This window comes from Malaclemys terrapin, chromosome 21 (assembly GCF_027887155.1).
Source record: "Malaclemys terrapin pileata isolate rMalTer1 chromosome 21, rMalTer1.hap1, whole genome shotgun sequence".
Taxonomy (NCBI): domain Eukaryota; kingdom Metazoa; phylum Chordata; order Testudines; family Emydidae; genus Malaclemys; species Malaclemys terrapin.
Window position 1 is genome coordinate 15,525,592 of NC_071525.1, and position 17,410 is coordinate 15,543,001.

General features: G+C 47.9%; 1 protein-coding gene and 1 long non-coding RNA gene across 4 annotated transcripts in view; one reads left to right on the plus strand and one right to left on the minus strand.

Moving 5' to 3' along the window:
* LOC128826928 (uncharacterized) overlaps positions 1-17,410 on the plus strand; it is a 303,519-nt gene that overhangs the window by 30,438 nt on the left and 255,671 nt on the right. The window lies entirely within an intron of this gene.
* On the minus strand, positions 277-11,923 carry LOC128826935 (uncharacterized). Of its 3 annotated transcripts, XR_008442905.1 has the most exons (4): positions 11,485-11,920; positions 9,571-9,652; positions 1,995-2,629; positions 277-371 (listed from the first exon to the last, which is right to left on the minus strand). It is a non-coding gene; the product is annotated as an uncharacterized LOC128826935 (long non-coding RNA). The 3 variants fall into 3 exon arrangements; XR_008442904.1 differs by lacking the exon at positions 277-371 and having other exon boundaries at positions 2,128-2,629; positions 11,634-11,923; XR_008442903.1 differs by lacking the exon at positions 277-371 and having other exon boundaries at positions 2,128-2,629; positions 11,485-11,923.

The window sequence follows — 17,410 nt, forward strand, 5'->3', positions numbered from 1 at the left end:
AGGGTAGGCAGGGGGTGAGGAACAGCTCTACTAAGAGGACAATGTACTTACAAAGGTATTTCTCCAATGTAGTTTGGGGACGGGGCAACTGAGAGCTCCTCCAAAGATCTCAATCACTGGTAAAGAGATTCTTCCCGAAAATCCATTGCCCGTGAGTAATGGAGCACTCCATCCCTGCTTCAATGGAGTTTATTTTCTCCTTTGGTAGTGACCAAGACCAAGAAGAATGGCTGGTGAGATAAAACAGCTGATGGCCATATAGGGATTAGGGAGTCATGGGGCTCACTGCTTTTCCTCTCTCTTGCCCATTTAGCTGATATGAGAATTTAGGAGTCTGCGGGAGCCCAGTTCCCCAAATTGATTTGAAATTTCTGTTGATGAAACAATAGAGATTTTATTAGAGGATGGAAGAAAGTCACATTAACATTGATTTTACCAGGCCGTGGGATCATTCAGTGTTATTAATGTAAATTATGGTATATGAGGAGGCAGGAGATACAGAAGAGAATTACTTTCCTGATACTCCTATTTCCTTTCCATTCATGTTATTTTAGTATGAATATGATCAGTGACTCTCCCTTGCCTGCCCCTGTACGCCCCGAGGCTCAGTTTTGTGGGATTTATGAAAGTTTCCTCAAACAGACCGGACCCTCTACCCCTGAGTGAGTACTGGGATTTCTTCACTTCTCTATCTGTATGTATATTGGGGAGGGTGCATGTCCAAGTTTGTGCAGGGCTTTGGGTGTAGATAATATGGTTACCACATTTCTAAAAAGATAAACACATAACAATATATTCTCTGCAGTCATTGTAAGGAAGAACTACATTCTCTCTCACCCTGGGCATTTTCTGACCAACAACCAGCTCCAACCATTCCTCCTCACGTTAACATTCTCTTGCAATACAAATACACTGATTTTACCAGGCCGTGGGATCATTCCATGTTATTAATGTAAATTATGGTATATGAGGAGGCAGGAGATACAGAAGAGAATTCCTTTCCTGATACTCCTATTTCCTTTCCATTCATGTTATTTTAGGATGAATACTCCAGCATGGCGTCACTTGATCAGTGACTCTCCCTTGCCTGCCCCTGTACGCCCCAAGGCTCAGTTCTGGGCGATTTATGAAAATTTCCTCAAACAGACTGGACTCTCTAACCCTGAGTGAGTATTGGGATTTCTTCACTTCTTTATCTGTATGTATATTGGGGAGGGTGCATGTCCAAGTTTGTGCAGGGCTTTGGGTGTAGACAATATGGTTACCACATTTCTAAAAAGATAAACACATAACAATATATTCTCGGCAGTCATTGTAAGGAAGAACTACATTCTCTCTCACCCTGGGCATTTTCTGACCAACAACCAGTTCCAACCATTCCTCCTCACGTTAACATTCTCTTGCAATGCAAATACACCTTTCCCGTAATCCTGACTTCATCCTGCTTCTATCTAGTTAGTGATTGTCCTATTCTCCCCTATCACTGCACTTCAGTGGAAGGGGAAAGTCTTAACATATTTGCAGAGTGATTCAAAGACTCAGGGTATGTTTACACTACCTGTCGGATCAGTGGGCAGTGATCGATCCAGCAGGGGTCGATTTATCACATCTACTCTAGATGCGATAAATCGACCCCCTAGCGCTCTCCCATCGACTCCTGTACTCTGCCACCGCGACAAGCGCAGGCAGAGTCAACAGTGGAGCGGCAGCAGCCGACTGACCGCAGTGAAGACATGCGGTGAGTAGGTCTAAGTACGTTGACTTCAGCTACATTAGTCACGTAGCTGAAGTTGCGTAACTTAGATCGATCCCCCCCAGTGTAGACCAAGCCTCAGTTACTGCTTTGGCAAAGGAGTTTACTACTATTTAATTTAGAGCAGACCCTCTTCCATTCAGTGAGTACAGGAGATCTACTGTGCGGGTACATCTTTCTTTTGTGCAGGGAGGGGTCAGTAAAAGCTCAGGGTAAAGCATGGAATAGAGTTGCCATCTACCTGAAAACGTAAATACAAGATGATTATGTTGCTCCAGGCATTCTAAGGAGGCACCAAATTCCTCAGGACACTGGCCGACCGACATCTTCCCCCAACTATTGCTTCTCATCTTAGCATTTACATCAAGAAAGAATGATTCTTTACTTTCCAATTTATATCATGTCATCAGAGCTTTAAAGAGCAGCATACAATGTCTGCCCAAAAGAGCTTACAATGCAGCAGATTGATACAGATCTTACGAGAGGTGGTAAAATGGGATTGTGCTGATGGAACTGTTTGTGCTTCTTTTTCCTTGAGACAGAGATCTTCCTCATCTCCAACTTCACAGTCTCAGGCAGATCAACTGAAGAGTGGGCCATCTTCTGCCCAGCAAATACTGAATCTCTCTTCAGTTCCTCCCTCCTCAAACACCACACAGGGTGATACGTCAGTGTAGGGAGCAGGGTGGAGGCGTGTAATATGGCAATCATCTTCCTGAAAGGGGAACTGTTGGATGATCACACCTTGCAGGCATTTTAAGGAAGCACCAGCTTCTGGATCACTCAGGGCACTGCCTGGTCTATGACAGAACTTGGTCATAGCTTCTCATTTTAGCATCTCCTTCAAAAGTCAATATCCTTTACCCCGGGGGAATTCTGCACCCAAAAAAAAAAAATCAAAATCAAAATTCTGCATCCTTTATTTGTCAAAATAATGCAATATAATCACATCAGATTCAACTGTTTTGGTAATTTACTTAAACTACAATACAGAAACATCACAATAACTATTCAGCATTTCCTAAGCACATGAAAGTTAAGTTACAAACACTTGGTAACTAATATCCTTTCATTTAAATTACATTACAGAACACAAAACAGCACACACACACACACACACACACACACACACACAAAGTAGACTGTCATTTTAAATTGTTGAGACTTTCACACATGAAAGTCATACAGTTTTGGTAATCATTGTCCTGGACCTGGCTGGGTACTTTGGGAAGTTCTTGGTTCTGATTGTCCTGACATTTTATTGACTCTTTGGTAAATGTTTTATTTGCCCTCAAAGGTCTTTTTTTTTAAATGGGTAAGTAAAATAAATCCTGAGCTGTATTCTAACCCCATTGTGCCACTTTGGCACAGAAATAAAGTGAGAAAGCACATAGATCTTCCTAGCTGAGGATTCCCTTACTGTCATTTATAATAAGGCTCCTTTCCATCACTCTGGCAATGTAGGGGCCTTAAAACTTGTACAGGTTTTATGCTCCTGGGGAAATTGACTGAGAAAGGGAAGAGTTAACTAACAATAGCAACATTAACAACATTCACTGTAACAGTCAGGCTGCTACATTTCTGCTTCAGAGAATGAGATCAATTAACCAACAACAAGAAGAACAGGAGTACTTGTGGCACCTTAGAGACTAACAAATTTATTAGAGCATAAGCTTTCGTGGACTACAGCCCACTTCTTCGGATGCATAAGTGGAGAAGTGGGCTGTAGTCCACGAAAGCTTATGCTCTAATAAATTTGTTAGTCTCTAAGGTGCCACAAGTACTCCTGTTCTTCTTTTTGCGGATACAGACTAACACGGCTGTTACTCTGAAACTAACCAACAACAGCAACTTTAACGATGTTACTAACTACATTGTCAGGCTACTAATGCCTCAGAGAATGAATCAATTAACTCAGGCAGGACTATTACATTTGTGCCTCTAGACTGCCTTGTGTAGAATAAAAAGCCCTACCCTTCCACACCAGTCAGCTGTTGTAGCAAGGGAGAGGGACAGAGTCTCTCTCTCTCTCTCTCTCTCTCTCTGGATTGTTCACGCACATACCACATACCCACCCCCTGCGATCATGCAGGCATGCATGCCCAGCACCCCGCCCCTCTCTCTGAGGTTGCTTGATGCATGCTAGAACAGACACGCTGCTAGGGAAGAGGCCGTGTCCCCTGGTAGATTTTATTTGCATTTTTCTGTGCAGGGGCACAGAAAAATGTGGGTCATATGAATTCCCCTAGCAAGTATAATATGGAGATATACCTATCTCCTAGAACTGGAAGGGACCTTGAAAAGTCATTGAGTCCAGCCCGCTGCCTTCACTAGCAGGCCCAAGTACTGATTTTGCCCCTGATCCCTAAGTGGCCCCCCTCAAGGATTAAACTCACAACCCTGGGTTTAGCAGGCCAATGCTCAAACCACTGAGCTATCCCTCCCACACATTTCAGCTTTACCCTGTATCATGCTATCTTGTTCCTTCTCTGTTGTGTGAGCGTGAGGGCTTTGTTTCCTTTATCACAGACTCAGTTATCTGCAATATTAAATGAATTTTACTCTTAAAAAGCCTGGAGTCACTAGTTCTCCTGCCCTTGCCTAGTTCCTCTCCCTTGTCAAACACAATCATTAGCAGCGACTCTAATTATTCATGCTTATGAGATTGGGAACAGGATCTAGTTTTCCACAGTTCCTTGGCATTGTCTCCTGCAACCTTCTCCAGAACAATACAGATTAGCTAGACATGCAAATCAGTGGAGTTCGCTCTACTAAACACTTTGGGATATACTGGAGTCTACTGTTCTCTACCCACAGTTCTTTGCTTGCTTCTTCTGATTCACTGTGGGGAAGGCAGCTCTGTATTTTATCCTTTTGAAGAGTCATGTAGATCCAGCTGGCTGGTGAAGTTGAGGGTATATTAACATGGACAATAAAAGCAAATGGGAGAGGTAAAATGGGGATTGTTCAGCTGTCTCTAATATTCTATTTCCATTTCTCTTATTTCAGGTGAATGCCATCTTCCTCAGGAACTTTCAGACGCCACAGCCAATAATATGCTTAAGGTTGGCGGGTTGTCTGTGGGCGAGGACTGGGCTGCCTTCCAAGGTCTCTGAAAGCGAGGGATCATTGTCCAGGATGGGTTGTAGATCACTGATGATGCATTGGAGAGGTTTAAGCAGAGGACTGTAGGTGATGGCCAGTAGAGTTCTGTTGGCTTCTTTCTTGGGCTTGTCTTGCAGCAGGAGGCGTCTGGGTACACGTCTGGCTCTGTTGATTTGTTTCCTTATTTTCTCCTGTGGGTATCGTAGTTTTGAGAATCCTTGGTGAAGATCTTGTAGGTGTTGGAGCAAATGCAGTTGTACCTCAGTGTGACGTTATTGACATAAACTGGGACCATATAGATCATTGTTGCAACCAAGGTCCTGTAGTGGCACCAAATCTTGTATAAAGTGGGTCAAATGGGGTGTCTAAGACAAGGTTATGGTTTACTGGTTATGATTATGCTGTCTATATGTGTGTATCAGTTTTGTAGTTGAAGTATGAATATTGGCTCTATACTGTCTGTATGGCAAACTTATGCTATGCTTCTGGGTGACATCCCAGAGAAGCTGGGATTAGCTCTGCATAGCCTGCTTGATGGCCCATTAAGGACCATCAGCTATACAATGGACCCATTGAGAGAAGGCCTTCAGACTCAGCAAAGTATGCAGGGACTGGCCCATGTGACTCCAGGCTCCATTTTGCTGTAATTTTCCACAGGAAGAACAAAGAGGTGTTCTTACACCTGGAAAGGACTATATAAGGCTGATGCCTCATCTCCATTGGGTCTTCAATCCTGCTTCATACCTCTGGAGGAATTTTGCTACAAGCTGAAGCTTTGAACAAAGGACTGAGGACCCATCCCAGCGTGGGATGTATTCCAGAGACTTGATTTGAACCTGCAGTTTATTCTATCGCTGCTGCAAGCCTGAACCAAGAACTTTGCAATTACTGTATGTAATTGATTCCATTTAACCAATTCTAGCTCTCATCTCTATCTTTTTCCTTTTATGAATAAACCTTTAGATTTTAGATTCTAAAGGATTGGCAACAGCGTGATTGTGGGTAAGATCTGATCTGTATATTGACCTGGGTCTGGGGCTTGGTCCTTTGGGACCAGGAGAACCTTTTTTCTTTTACTTGGGTATTGGTTTTCATAACCATTTGTCCCCATAACGAGTGGCACTGGTGGTAATACTGAGAAACTGGAGTGTCTAGGAGATTGCTTGTGAGACTTGCGGTTAGCCAGTTGGGTGAGATCGAAGTCCTCTTAGTCTGGCTGGTTTGGTTTGCCTTAGAGGTGGAAAAAACCCTAGTCTTGGGCTGTAACTGCCCTGTTTGAGCAATTTGTCCTGAGTTGGCACTCTCAGTTGGGTTCTGCCAGAACCACATCGTCACACTCAGTGCTTGGCTGTAGATAGTGGATCGTGTGGTATGTCCGGGATGGAAGCTGGAGGCATGAAGGTAGGCATAGCGGTCGGTGGGTTTTCGGTACAGGGTGGTGTTAATGTGACCGTCACTTATTTGTTCTGTGGTATCTAGGAAGTGGACCTCCCGTGTAGAGGTCCAGGCTGAGGTTGATGGTAGGGTGGAAGCTGTTGAAATCGTGATGGAATTCTTCCAGAGTCTCCTTCCCATGGGTCCAGATGATGAAGATGTCATCAATGTAGCTTAGGTAGAGAAGGGGCGTGAGTGGACGAGAGCTGAGGAAGCATTGTTCCAGGTCAGCCATAAAAATGTTGGCATATCGTGGGGCCATGCGGGTGCCCATAGCGGTGCCACTGGTCTGGAGGTATACAGTGTCACCAAATTTGAAAGAATTGTGCATGAGGATAAAGTCACAGAGTTCAGCAATCAGTTGTGCTGTGTCATCATCAGGGATACTGTTCCTGACAGCTTGTATTCCATCTGTGTGTGGGATGTTTGTGTAGAGAGCCTCCACATCCATGGTGGCTAGGATGGTGTTTTCTGGAAGATCACCAATGCACTGTAGTTTTCTCAGGAAATCAGTGGTTTCACGGAGATAGCTGGGAGTGCTGGTGGTGCAGGGTCTGAGTAGAGAGTCCACATGTCCGGATAGTTGTTCAGTGAGCGTGCCAATTCCAGAGACGATGGGGCATCCAGGATTTCCAGGCTTGTGGATTTTGGTAGTAGATAGAATAAACCCGGTCGGGGCTCTAATGGTGTGTTGATTTGTTCCTGTGTTAGTTTAGGGAGTGTCCTGAGTAGATGGTGCAGTTTCTTAGTATATTCCTCAGTGGGATTTGAGGAAAGTGGCCTGTAGAGTTTGGTATTGGAGAGTTGTCTGGCAGCCTCCTTTTGGTAGTCAGACCTTTTCATGATGCAACTCCTTTATCAGCCTCTTTGATTATAATGTCAGGGTTGTTTCTATGTATAGGTCTATTCTATGTATAGGTCCATGTGGAGTTCCTTCTTGTGTTGTTGGTGGGAGGGTATCTGTGTATCAGTGCACAGTTCAATGTTATCTTGAAAGTATTCTTTGAGTCGGAGATGGCGAAAGTAGGCTTCCAGATCACCACAGATCTGTATCATGTTCGTGCGGGTGGTGGGGCAAAAAGAGAGTCCCCAGAATAGGACAGACTTCTGCCGGGTTGAGTGTGTCGCTGGCTAAATTGACAATATTGCTGGGTGAGATAGGGGTACCACTATTCTATCGTGGCCCCATGTGGCAGGTAGGATTTTAGACAGCTTGCGGTCCTTTTTCCTTTGTAGAAAGGTGAAGTGTGTAATGTAGATCTCCTGTCTTCTGTTAGTAAAGTCTGTTTGTGTGGAGGGTTGGTTATTTATGAAAGTCTCCAGGTTGGAGAGCTCTTTTTTGATCTTTTCCTGTTTGCTGTATAGGATGCTGATCAGGTGGTTCCTCAGTTTCTTTGATAGTGAAATTTCCAAAGGCAGGTATAAATATGTAGGCAGGAATCAGTCTAGAGATAACGAGGTTAGTTCAATCAGGGAGGGTGAGGCCCTCTTCTAGCAGTTGAGGTGTGAACACCAAGGGAGGAGAAACTGCTCTTGTAGTTGGCTAGCCATTCACAGTCTTTGTTCAATCCTGAGCTGAGGGTGTCAAATTTGCAAATGAACTGAAGCTCAGCAGTTTCTCTTTGAAGTGTGGTTCTGAAGTTTTTCTTTGCTGTAGGATGGCTACCTTTAAATCTGCTATTGTGTGGCCAGGGAGGTTGAAGTGTTCTGCCACAGGTTTTGTATATTGTTTCAATTATTTCAAATTTGGTGACAATAGATACCTCCAGACCAGTGGCACCACTATGGGCACCCGCATGACCCCAATATGATAACATCTTTATGGCTGACCTGGAACAACGCTTCCTCAGCTCTCGTCCACTCACGCCCCTTCTCTACCTACGCTACATTGATGACATCTTCATCATCTGGACTCATGGGAAGGAGACTCTGGAAGAATTCGACCACGATTCCAACAGCTTCCACCCCACCATCAACCTCAGCCTGGACCAATCTACACGGGAGGTCCACTTCCTAGAGGCCACAGTACAAATAAGTGACGGTCACATTAACACCACCCTATACCGAGAACCCACCGACCGCTATGCCTACCTTCCTGCCTCCAGCTTCCATCCCGGACACACCACACGATCCATCGTCTACAGCCAAGCACTGAGGTACAACCGCATTTGCTCCAATCCCTCAGACCGAGACCAACACCTACAAGATCTTCACCAAGCATTCTCAAAACTACGATACCCGCATGTAGCAGGGTGGACACCTGCTCCTGCCTGGAAGGGCCTGAGAGAGCCCAAGGAGCATGAAGGCTGAGCTGATTAGGGGAAGTGGCTGTAGCTGGGGCCACGCCCCAAACAGCCTCAGCAGGCCCTATAAAGGCTGGGAGCCAGGAGCTTAGGCCAGAGTCTCTCTCTGAGTGCAGAGGGAGAAGGGCCTGACTGCAGGGAGCTAGACAGAGTACCTGAGTGGAGCAGGGCTGGGGAAAGGCTGAGGAGCTGGGGAGCTCCAGCCTGGATAGCCCCAGGCTGCGGCCTGGTAATAGGCCAAGGGGTACTGGGGGTTGCAGAGGGCAGCCCAGGTCTAGGCCAAGGCAGCAGGTCCGAAACCAACCTTGCTGATGATGAGTGACCTATACTGCAGTCTGCCCCAGAGAGTGGGGGCTAACTGGTGACTGGCAGTGGCCTTATCCTGAGGTGAGGTGGGGTTAGTGGGTGGGGGTTCCCCTGGGAGGGGAGACCTAGCGTGTGGGTATTGCCAGGGGGCAGCACCCAGAGCAAGGGGCACCGGGGTCCTGGGCGGGACACAGGGGCCAGTGCAGAGGACAAGGCGGATCACCGGCCTGCAGAGGGCGCTCCAGAGGCTGGTGAGCTAATTCCCTGGACGACCAGCAGGAGGCGCCGCAGGGGTGAGTCCGGACCTTCTCTTACACCGCACGAGGAAATAAGGAAACAAATCAACAGAGCCAGACGTGTACCCAGAAGCGTCCTGCTGCAAGACAAGCCCAAGAAAGAAACCAACAGAACTCCACTGGCCATCACCTACAGTCCTCAGCTTAAACCTCTCCAACGTATCATCAGTGATCTACAACCCATCCTGGACAATGATCCCTCGCTTTCACAGACCGTGGGAGGCAGCCCAGTCCTCGCCCACAGACAACCCACCAACATTAAGCATATTCTCACCAGCAACAAAGCTCGATGCCAACTCTGCCCACATATTTACACCAGCGACACCATCACAGGACCTAACCAGATCAGCTACAACATCACCAGTTCATTCACCTGCACATCCACCGATGTTATATACGCCATCACGTGCCAGCAATGCCCCTCTGCTATGTACATCGGCCAAACTGGACAGTCCCTACATAAAAGGATAAATGGACAGAAGACAGATATTAGCAATGGCAATATACAAAAACCTGGAGGAGTACAAACAGCAAACAGGAAAACATGAAGAAAGAGCTCTCCAACCTGGAGACTTTCATACATAACCAACCCTCCACACAAACGGACTTTACTAAAAGAAGACAGGAGATCTACATTAGACACTTCACCTTTCTACAAAGGAAGAAGGACTGTAAGCTGTCTAAAATCCTACCTGCCACATGGGGCCATGATAGAATAGTGGTACCCCAAAATCACCCAGCAATATCGTCAATTTATCCAGCTCCACACTTAACTCGGCAGAAGCGACTGTCCTATCTTGGGGACTCTCTTTTTGCCCCACCACCCGCACAAACATGATACAGTTCTGCGCTGATCTGGAAGCCCTCTAGTCTATAAGGTGCCACAGGACTCTTTGTTGGTTTTCATACCAGAGGTTCCCAACATGCTTTACAAACCAACTCCCCAACAGTCTGAATCACTATTGATCCCAATTGCTATGGACCTGCATTCATTCCACAAGTGGAACTCCCTTGGATGGCAGTTGATGTTTTGCATGCAGAATCATAGAATATCAGGGTTGGGCGGGACCTCAGGAGGTCATCTAGGCCAACCCCCTCCTCAAAGCAGGACCAATGCTCGAACTACTGAGCTATCCCTCCCCCGTCATGCTATGGAGATCCACTGCACATCAGAGTGGGAAATATTGCTGAGTCTGTGCGGAATGAGAGACAAAGCACTGGCATAAGTAAGCCCCTGATAGTGAGATGTAAGATTTTGATAAATAGCCTTTCAAATAAAAGTTCTGGGTTTTGCATCTTTTACTCCTGAGTGGTGCAGATTCATGCAAGCAGGCTGTGATGCGGTGTTCATCGCCAAACAAGGCCTGAAGGGGTAAGTTATGCCAATTTACCTATAGGCTGCACATGGAGGAAAGCCAGGAAATGTTAAGGCCTAATTGGTCTAATCTTCATCTCCAGGCCTTGTGTGGGGTGGAAACCCCATCGCACAGGCCCACAAGCGTAAGTACAATTCAGATCTGAGTAAGGGATGCAGCACTAGATCCATAAAATATCAAGTCAGCCAGCTATCTCTCATCAACATCGAAATGTGTTTGGCCCAGATCCTCAGAGGTATTTAGGTACATAGGCTAATATATACAAAAGGGACTTAGGCATAGGATGATCAGTGTCACAACACCTAACTTTTAGGCCACTAGGCAAAGCGATAGGCTCCTTTGAATGCAATCCACAAAGCCAGCATGCTAGGAGCCACTTAAGCCAGCCAGCGGGAGAGGCAGACAACAGGGGCGTATCCTAAGTCCCACGCTTCTCTCAGAGTTCAGCACCTATCCCTGCTAGAGATCCATGAACTGAGGTAAGAAAGGCATTAGGCCACCTAAGCGGTGAATGGGCCTGATTTGACAGGTGTGCTCAGATGCCACCAACTGGATCAGGACTTTTAGATGAGTTTACACAAAACAGCTGGTGGGGGGGGGGGAGAAAGAGGGACAGAAAGCAGCTCTCTTATAACCTTTAGCCTAGTGGTTAGAGTACTCACCCAAGGTGTGGAAGACAACCCCCCGACATTCAAGTCCCCCCCTCCACCCCACCTGAGAGGAAGCAGGGATTTGAACAGGGATCTGCCACATCGGAGGTGAGAACCCTAATCACTGTGGTATGGAATATCCTGATCTGGGGCTCCCTCAGTCTCTTCTATTGAAGTTTTTCAACTTAAATTAAATCATTATATATTAATTGGGCTAGACAAAGTTAAATGACACAATAGCTTAATGATTAGAGCACTCACCTGAGCGATGTAGATCCCTGTTAAAATTCCTTCTCCTCATCAGGCAGAGGAGGGACTTGAACTGGGGGTCTCCCACATCCCATAACCACTAAGCTAAAGATTATAAAGGAAGGTTCCCTCCACCACCTGCAACTGTTGTGTTAACTCACCTAATGGGCCCAATCCAGTCAGCAGCCTCTGGGCATGCCTACCTGATCAGGCCCAGCATGCAATTTAGGTGGACAAATGCCTGTCTTCCCTGGTTTGTGGATCAGTCTGGAGCACAGACAGGAGACGGCGTCTGAGCGCCTGCGGTGAGGCAGCACAGCACATGCACACAGGCAGAAATGTAGGCACCTAGGGCACTCCCTCTGCACATGATCGCCACTGAATTAGTTTAGGAACGTACAGGGGTAAGCAGCAGTCAAAGGGGAGTTTTGTGGCTCTCAGTACAGATAAAAAGGGCGAGAATTTAACAAGAGGACAAAGAAAGCAGAACTGACAAGTTTTCCTGAGGCTAGACATACATATTCAATTTCCTTACTAACAGATCTCCGGCTAATGGTCCACCATTAGCTTAAGCAGACTCATTGTTTATGCCTTAATGTTCCTTTTTCTGACACCTGTATTTCAACATTCCTTATTTCAGCTTAAAGGTACATACAGCATTTCTTCAATCCATTCTATTTTTACAATATAATTCATTCTACTTTCACAATCCCTCCTTTTGGTCAAGCTACGCTATGACCAACAATTACTGGGTTCCACATATTAACCGTTCTTTATCCATTTCTTCATCAGCGATATTCAAAATCATCATATTAGCACTCTGTTTTGGGGCAGTCACCTGGGTGGCATACCTTACAGAATTCTGTATACAACAGGAGATTAACTGCAAACATACAAAAATCATTAGGATTCCAAACAGGATAGTCAGGGCTCCCTGAAACAATCAGTTTCCTATGCCAGAGAAATTGAACAGGTTACTTAGCCACTTCCAGAAAGAACTCGGCTCTTCATGGGGAAGATATACGATTTGTTCTAAGTGGCTAACGCGATCTAGTACCTCATTGGTGTCGTCGGTATAAACACACAACATTCTTTTCCAATGAGAGCACAGGTCCTTCCTTTGGCCACCAGCACTATGTCCAAGGCTTGACGGTTTTGGAGGGCCATCTGTCGGATCGCCGCTGTTTCTTTGGCCAGGGCTCTTAAACTCTCTCCGGTTTCATTTGCCATTATTTCAACTACTGCTTGTAACCTCAGGAGCCCTTTTGCATGGTGTATTACTCCCCCAAGTGGGATAAGGGAACCGCCAGTGGCCTCTTCCCAGGTTAAGGGGCTTATGTTATTTACATACCATTGGGCGTCTGGTAAGTCCCTTCTTCTTCGCCTGAAATTACGGAGGCGTTCTCGTGGGAAGGACCCTAGCACTCGGAATTCTGGGAAGAGTCGGGCGGGATAACAGATACCTGACCAGTTAGCTGGTAACGCAGTATAAGCTTTGGTCCCACAAACCCAATGATGGCCTATTAAGGCCGGGAAGGGTCGGTTGCACCCATTTGTCACATAGGTGCCTGCAAAGGAGTAATATCCTCCAAAGGGGCACAGGGTAATTCTCCTTACGAGGAGTGGTGTTATTTGCATGGCATTGAAAGATTGTATTGTTTTCACTAAGGTTACTGTAGGGGGAACATGAGATTGACTTTTCTGTCTGATCCCAGGTCGAGAAAAAATTCATAACCCCATACCTGGCCCACCACTCTTTAGTTTTGTTCGAATAATCCCATGCACGATTGGCCACAATATGCTGAAGGCAACGGCTTTTTCCCAGATCCAACCCTGTCTCATTACATACCCAACACCAATGACCTTTTCCCTCTACCACACTTATCCATTTAGATACATTTATTCCCACTGCTTCCCAAGTGTCATTGCTGTTCCATGTTTTGTTAAACGGACGAGGTCCTCCCGTGAGGTCTGGGGAATTGAGTGGGATTGCCAGGACAGGAACACCAGCTTGAGAGTGGGCTGGGATGTGGCTGCAGACCCAGCAATTAGAAATATTAAGGGTCTGAGCTATCCACACTTGCTGCTGGATAAAAGAATTGTCATTGTGGGCTCCCCAGACCTTAAGACACCAGCAGCCGAGGAACAGGCGCCACCAGAGGCGCATGTCGGAGGCAAGGCCCTGCTGGTTCTGACAACCTCAACTGAGGGAACTGCAGTCACAGTTTTACATCCACTAGGGAGCAGGCACTAGGCTCACTATTGCTTCTTCTTGGGCCTTGCTTTAGGTCGTCGTCTGCTTCTGGCAACCCTTACAAGAGCGTAGATTGTAAGGTACTGCAGGCTGTTCCTCTACCTCTTCTTCTGGAGTCAAAATTAACTCTGCGTGGTTCTGAGGTGATGATTGGTTCGCTGGGGATGGTGCCTTCTTACACTGTGAAGCATGTATCCACGCTGCGATGCCAGATAGTTTAACAGCCGTCTGGGTAGTAAGCAGTACCTGATGAGGACCCTTCCACCGGACAGAGTGGCAGGAATTCCCTTGGCAGGCAGAATATGATTTAATAAACATTTGGTACAGACAGTGCGTCAGCCTTTCGAGAACCAGAAAATAAACATACCATAACCAAAATAAATTCATATTGTTGTCACTTAGGCATTTGTACAAAATCAAGTTGCCAATGCAAGAATGGTGTTTGGGGCAGGCCCCAGAACCCCTGAGCCACTTTTACAGGTTTACCAATATTGTGGCTTTGGCAAGTGGTACAGGCGGCACAGTGGCGGGTTGCAAAAGAGCTGAAATGGGGGGCCCACCATCCTGCCTTAGTTACAGCAGAGACCATCCCCTCCTTTCCGACATGTGAAACACCGTGTAGCAGGGTGGCCAGCGACGGGTAGAGTGAAAAGGGGGCCACAAAGGCGCCAGCAGGCGAACGCCAAAGGGAATCAGGATGTAGAGAGCAACGCTGGGCAACCCAGGAGTCCTTTTTGGCTTCTGGGTCAGGGTCTTGGAGCAGGGTGAGGTTAGTGAGGGACGGCGGTGGTATAGAAACAGAAAGGGAACCTAGAAATGCATCTGGAGATGGTTCTATGGCAGCAGCATGTTTAGCAGAGGCGTCAGCAAATGCGTTACCCTTAGCAACATCAGTATCCGCCATGGAGTGGCCAGGGCACTTAACAATAGCTAGGGCAGATGGAAGTAAAACTGCATACAGGAGAGCAGCGATGGAGGGGCCATGTTTGATAGGGGTACTGGCGGAGGTAAGGAGACAGCAGGGAGGCCAGAGAATTGCTCAGAGAGGACTGGGGAATTTGTAAGTAGACCCCATCTGGGGAAGAATAGATGGTCCAGCCAAGTTTACAGAACAGATCCCGACCCAAAAGGTTGACCGGAATGGAATCCGAGAGAAGGAATGCATGAGCCGCGGAAACAGGAGCGGATTTGCCATGGCGCCGGGCCCGCGGGCCGAAGGGGCCCAGAGAAGCCGCTCTTGCCCGCTCTTTAGTGCTGCCGGCGCTGGGCTCCTGCTGTGTGGCAAGGCAGGTGCTGCAGCAGCAGCGAAGCTCCGCCCCCAGCGCTGGGTGTGTGCCCCGCCCTCCCTGTTGCCGATTAGCTGTAGCCTGTCTCCCAGCAGCAGGAGGGAGGGGGAAGGGCTGAGATCCGGCTAGCTAGCCGCTCCTGGGAGGAGGGGAGGCAGGGCCAGGCCTTGGGGAAGGGGGCAATGGGGCCGGGGGGGGGCCCACGAGCCATCAGCTGTTTGGCGGTGGGGGGGCGGAGGAATCATTGCAGAGCCACCAATCAAGGAAGTTTTTCTGGCTCTGAGTCGCTGATCACATGGCTGGTCACTGGCGTAGTGGGCAGGGCTGTTTAGGTGTTTTTTGGCCCCCAGCCAATCAGTGATGGGAACTCTGCTCCTGGAGCAGGGGCTGAGCGACCCCACAGGTGCAGCCCCACCTCCTTCTCCTGCCTGCTGCTTCTGGGGGGCAGCAGGCTGCTTCCTGCGGCTCTAGTGCAGCTCCCAGCCTCGCTTCAACCTCTCACCCAACGCAAGGCAGCCAGGAGCAGCAGCTGGGCTGGTAAATGTATTTCAAAGGGGGTCTTGGGGCGAGGGGGGTGGGGGAGACTGAAACCCCTTCCAGGGTGGCTGTGCTGAGAGCTGGCTGCTGGCGGGGTGGGTGTCTGCATGCTGGGGGCCTGGGGGGCACTAGCTGCCACCCATCTCTCCGCATTTGGCAGGGGGCTCAGCCAGAGGCATCTCCGAAAACATCCCCTGCACCCCCGCAGCACAGAGAGACTGAGAGTACCAGGCCCTGCTGGGCAGCTGGACCAGGACAGGCATGTTGGGGGGCGGGCATCTCCTGGTCTCTCTTGCTTGCCCTCCCTCCCCAGGCAGAGACGCCTGCCTCTCAGAGACAGTGTAGCCACATGTGTAGTGCGCTTGGCTCCCCTCCCTGGCATCTGGGTGACTGCCTCTTAGGGAGCTGGAAGGAAAGAGGCAGTGGGGAAGAGGGATGGGGGGATGGGTAGGAAAGGGAAACTGAGGCTATCAGGGGAAAGTGTCCTAGCAGTGCAATCTCTGCCTTGGGGTGTGGATGGAATTGTCTCCCAAGGGAAAGCTGGAACAATCTGCTGCTGTAGTATGTGTTTAGTCCGTGTGCTCTGGGTGGGCCGCGTGCTGAAGGTTACCAATCCCTGGGATAGGGAAAATGGGGGCCCAGCAGCAGCTGGGGCTCCCCTGTTAAGCAGGCCCATCAAACGCTCACCCTGACAAGCCCCACCTCCCCTGCATCTGTACCACGCCGATGAGCCCCCCCCAGACACCCTCCCTACTGAGCCCCAACCACCTGCACCTGGACCCCCATCCAAATGAACTCTGTAGATAAATCTCTGTATTAAGCATCTTCACATGACTTTGTATTATGCCTCTTCATAGAACTCTGTATTAAGCTATTTTCATACAACTTTGTATCAAGTCCTTTGATATAGGAACTTTGTATCAGATCCCTATGTAGAAAAACTTATAGAAAACTTTGTGTTAAGCTTTGGTATAATGTTATAGCCCCTATGGGTAGTTAAAGTAGAAGAAAATGTCTTTTTGCTAGTAGAATAAGATGCCCACACACACACACACACACACACTCCCTTAATCAACTGCCAAGTTGAATGAATGAGGTGTGAATGAGCAAGGCGTGGAAGGCAAGCACCTCCAGACAGCTAGTTGGAGAGGGGATGGAAGTCAGACCCAAGAACAATCAAACTTGTCAAGTGGGCTCACTAAAGTAGAGCAGATATATTGACGGCCTGGGGAGGGGGGTTAGAATCAAGCACCTTCTTTAGAAACAACCTCTTTGAACAGTATTGGGACAACACCCAGAAGGAAGCAGCACAAAGGACCAACGGACAGAGATTTTGAATCTGGTCTAGATTTGCATGAGAGGGAAGCTGCTATAAATGTGAGGTGTCTTGCAGAGGACCCTGGGTCTTGTCAACATTGGAGCATTGATCCAGATCTGCAGAAGCAGGGCTCCACCCCTCCCCTAACTCACTCACCTGGCCAGTGAAGTTAAGGGGAGCAACTAGTTGGTAACAACAACAAGATGGAGTGTGTTTGTGTGTGTGTGTGTGTAATCTAGATCATATGCATATGTAACCCTTCTGCCCATCTAAGTTGGCAGCAACAAGGGCCGGGTTCTGTATCTAGGGGTTCCGTTTCAATAACGCAATGCAAAAGCGGCTCGAGCCCCCACCCAGTGACCTGGGACAATTACATACCACCCCCTGGGTGCCTCTAAGAGGCAATACTTCCCCTCTGACAAGCACGGAGTCTGAGTGTAGCAGAAAATGTTTAATAACATGAGGTAAACGACTTCAGCATTACATTGGAAAAACACCACAAACAGGATTCCTAACACAAACCATGAGCAAAAAACCCACCCC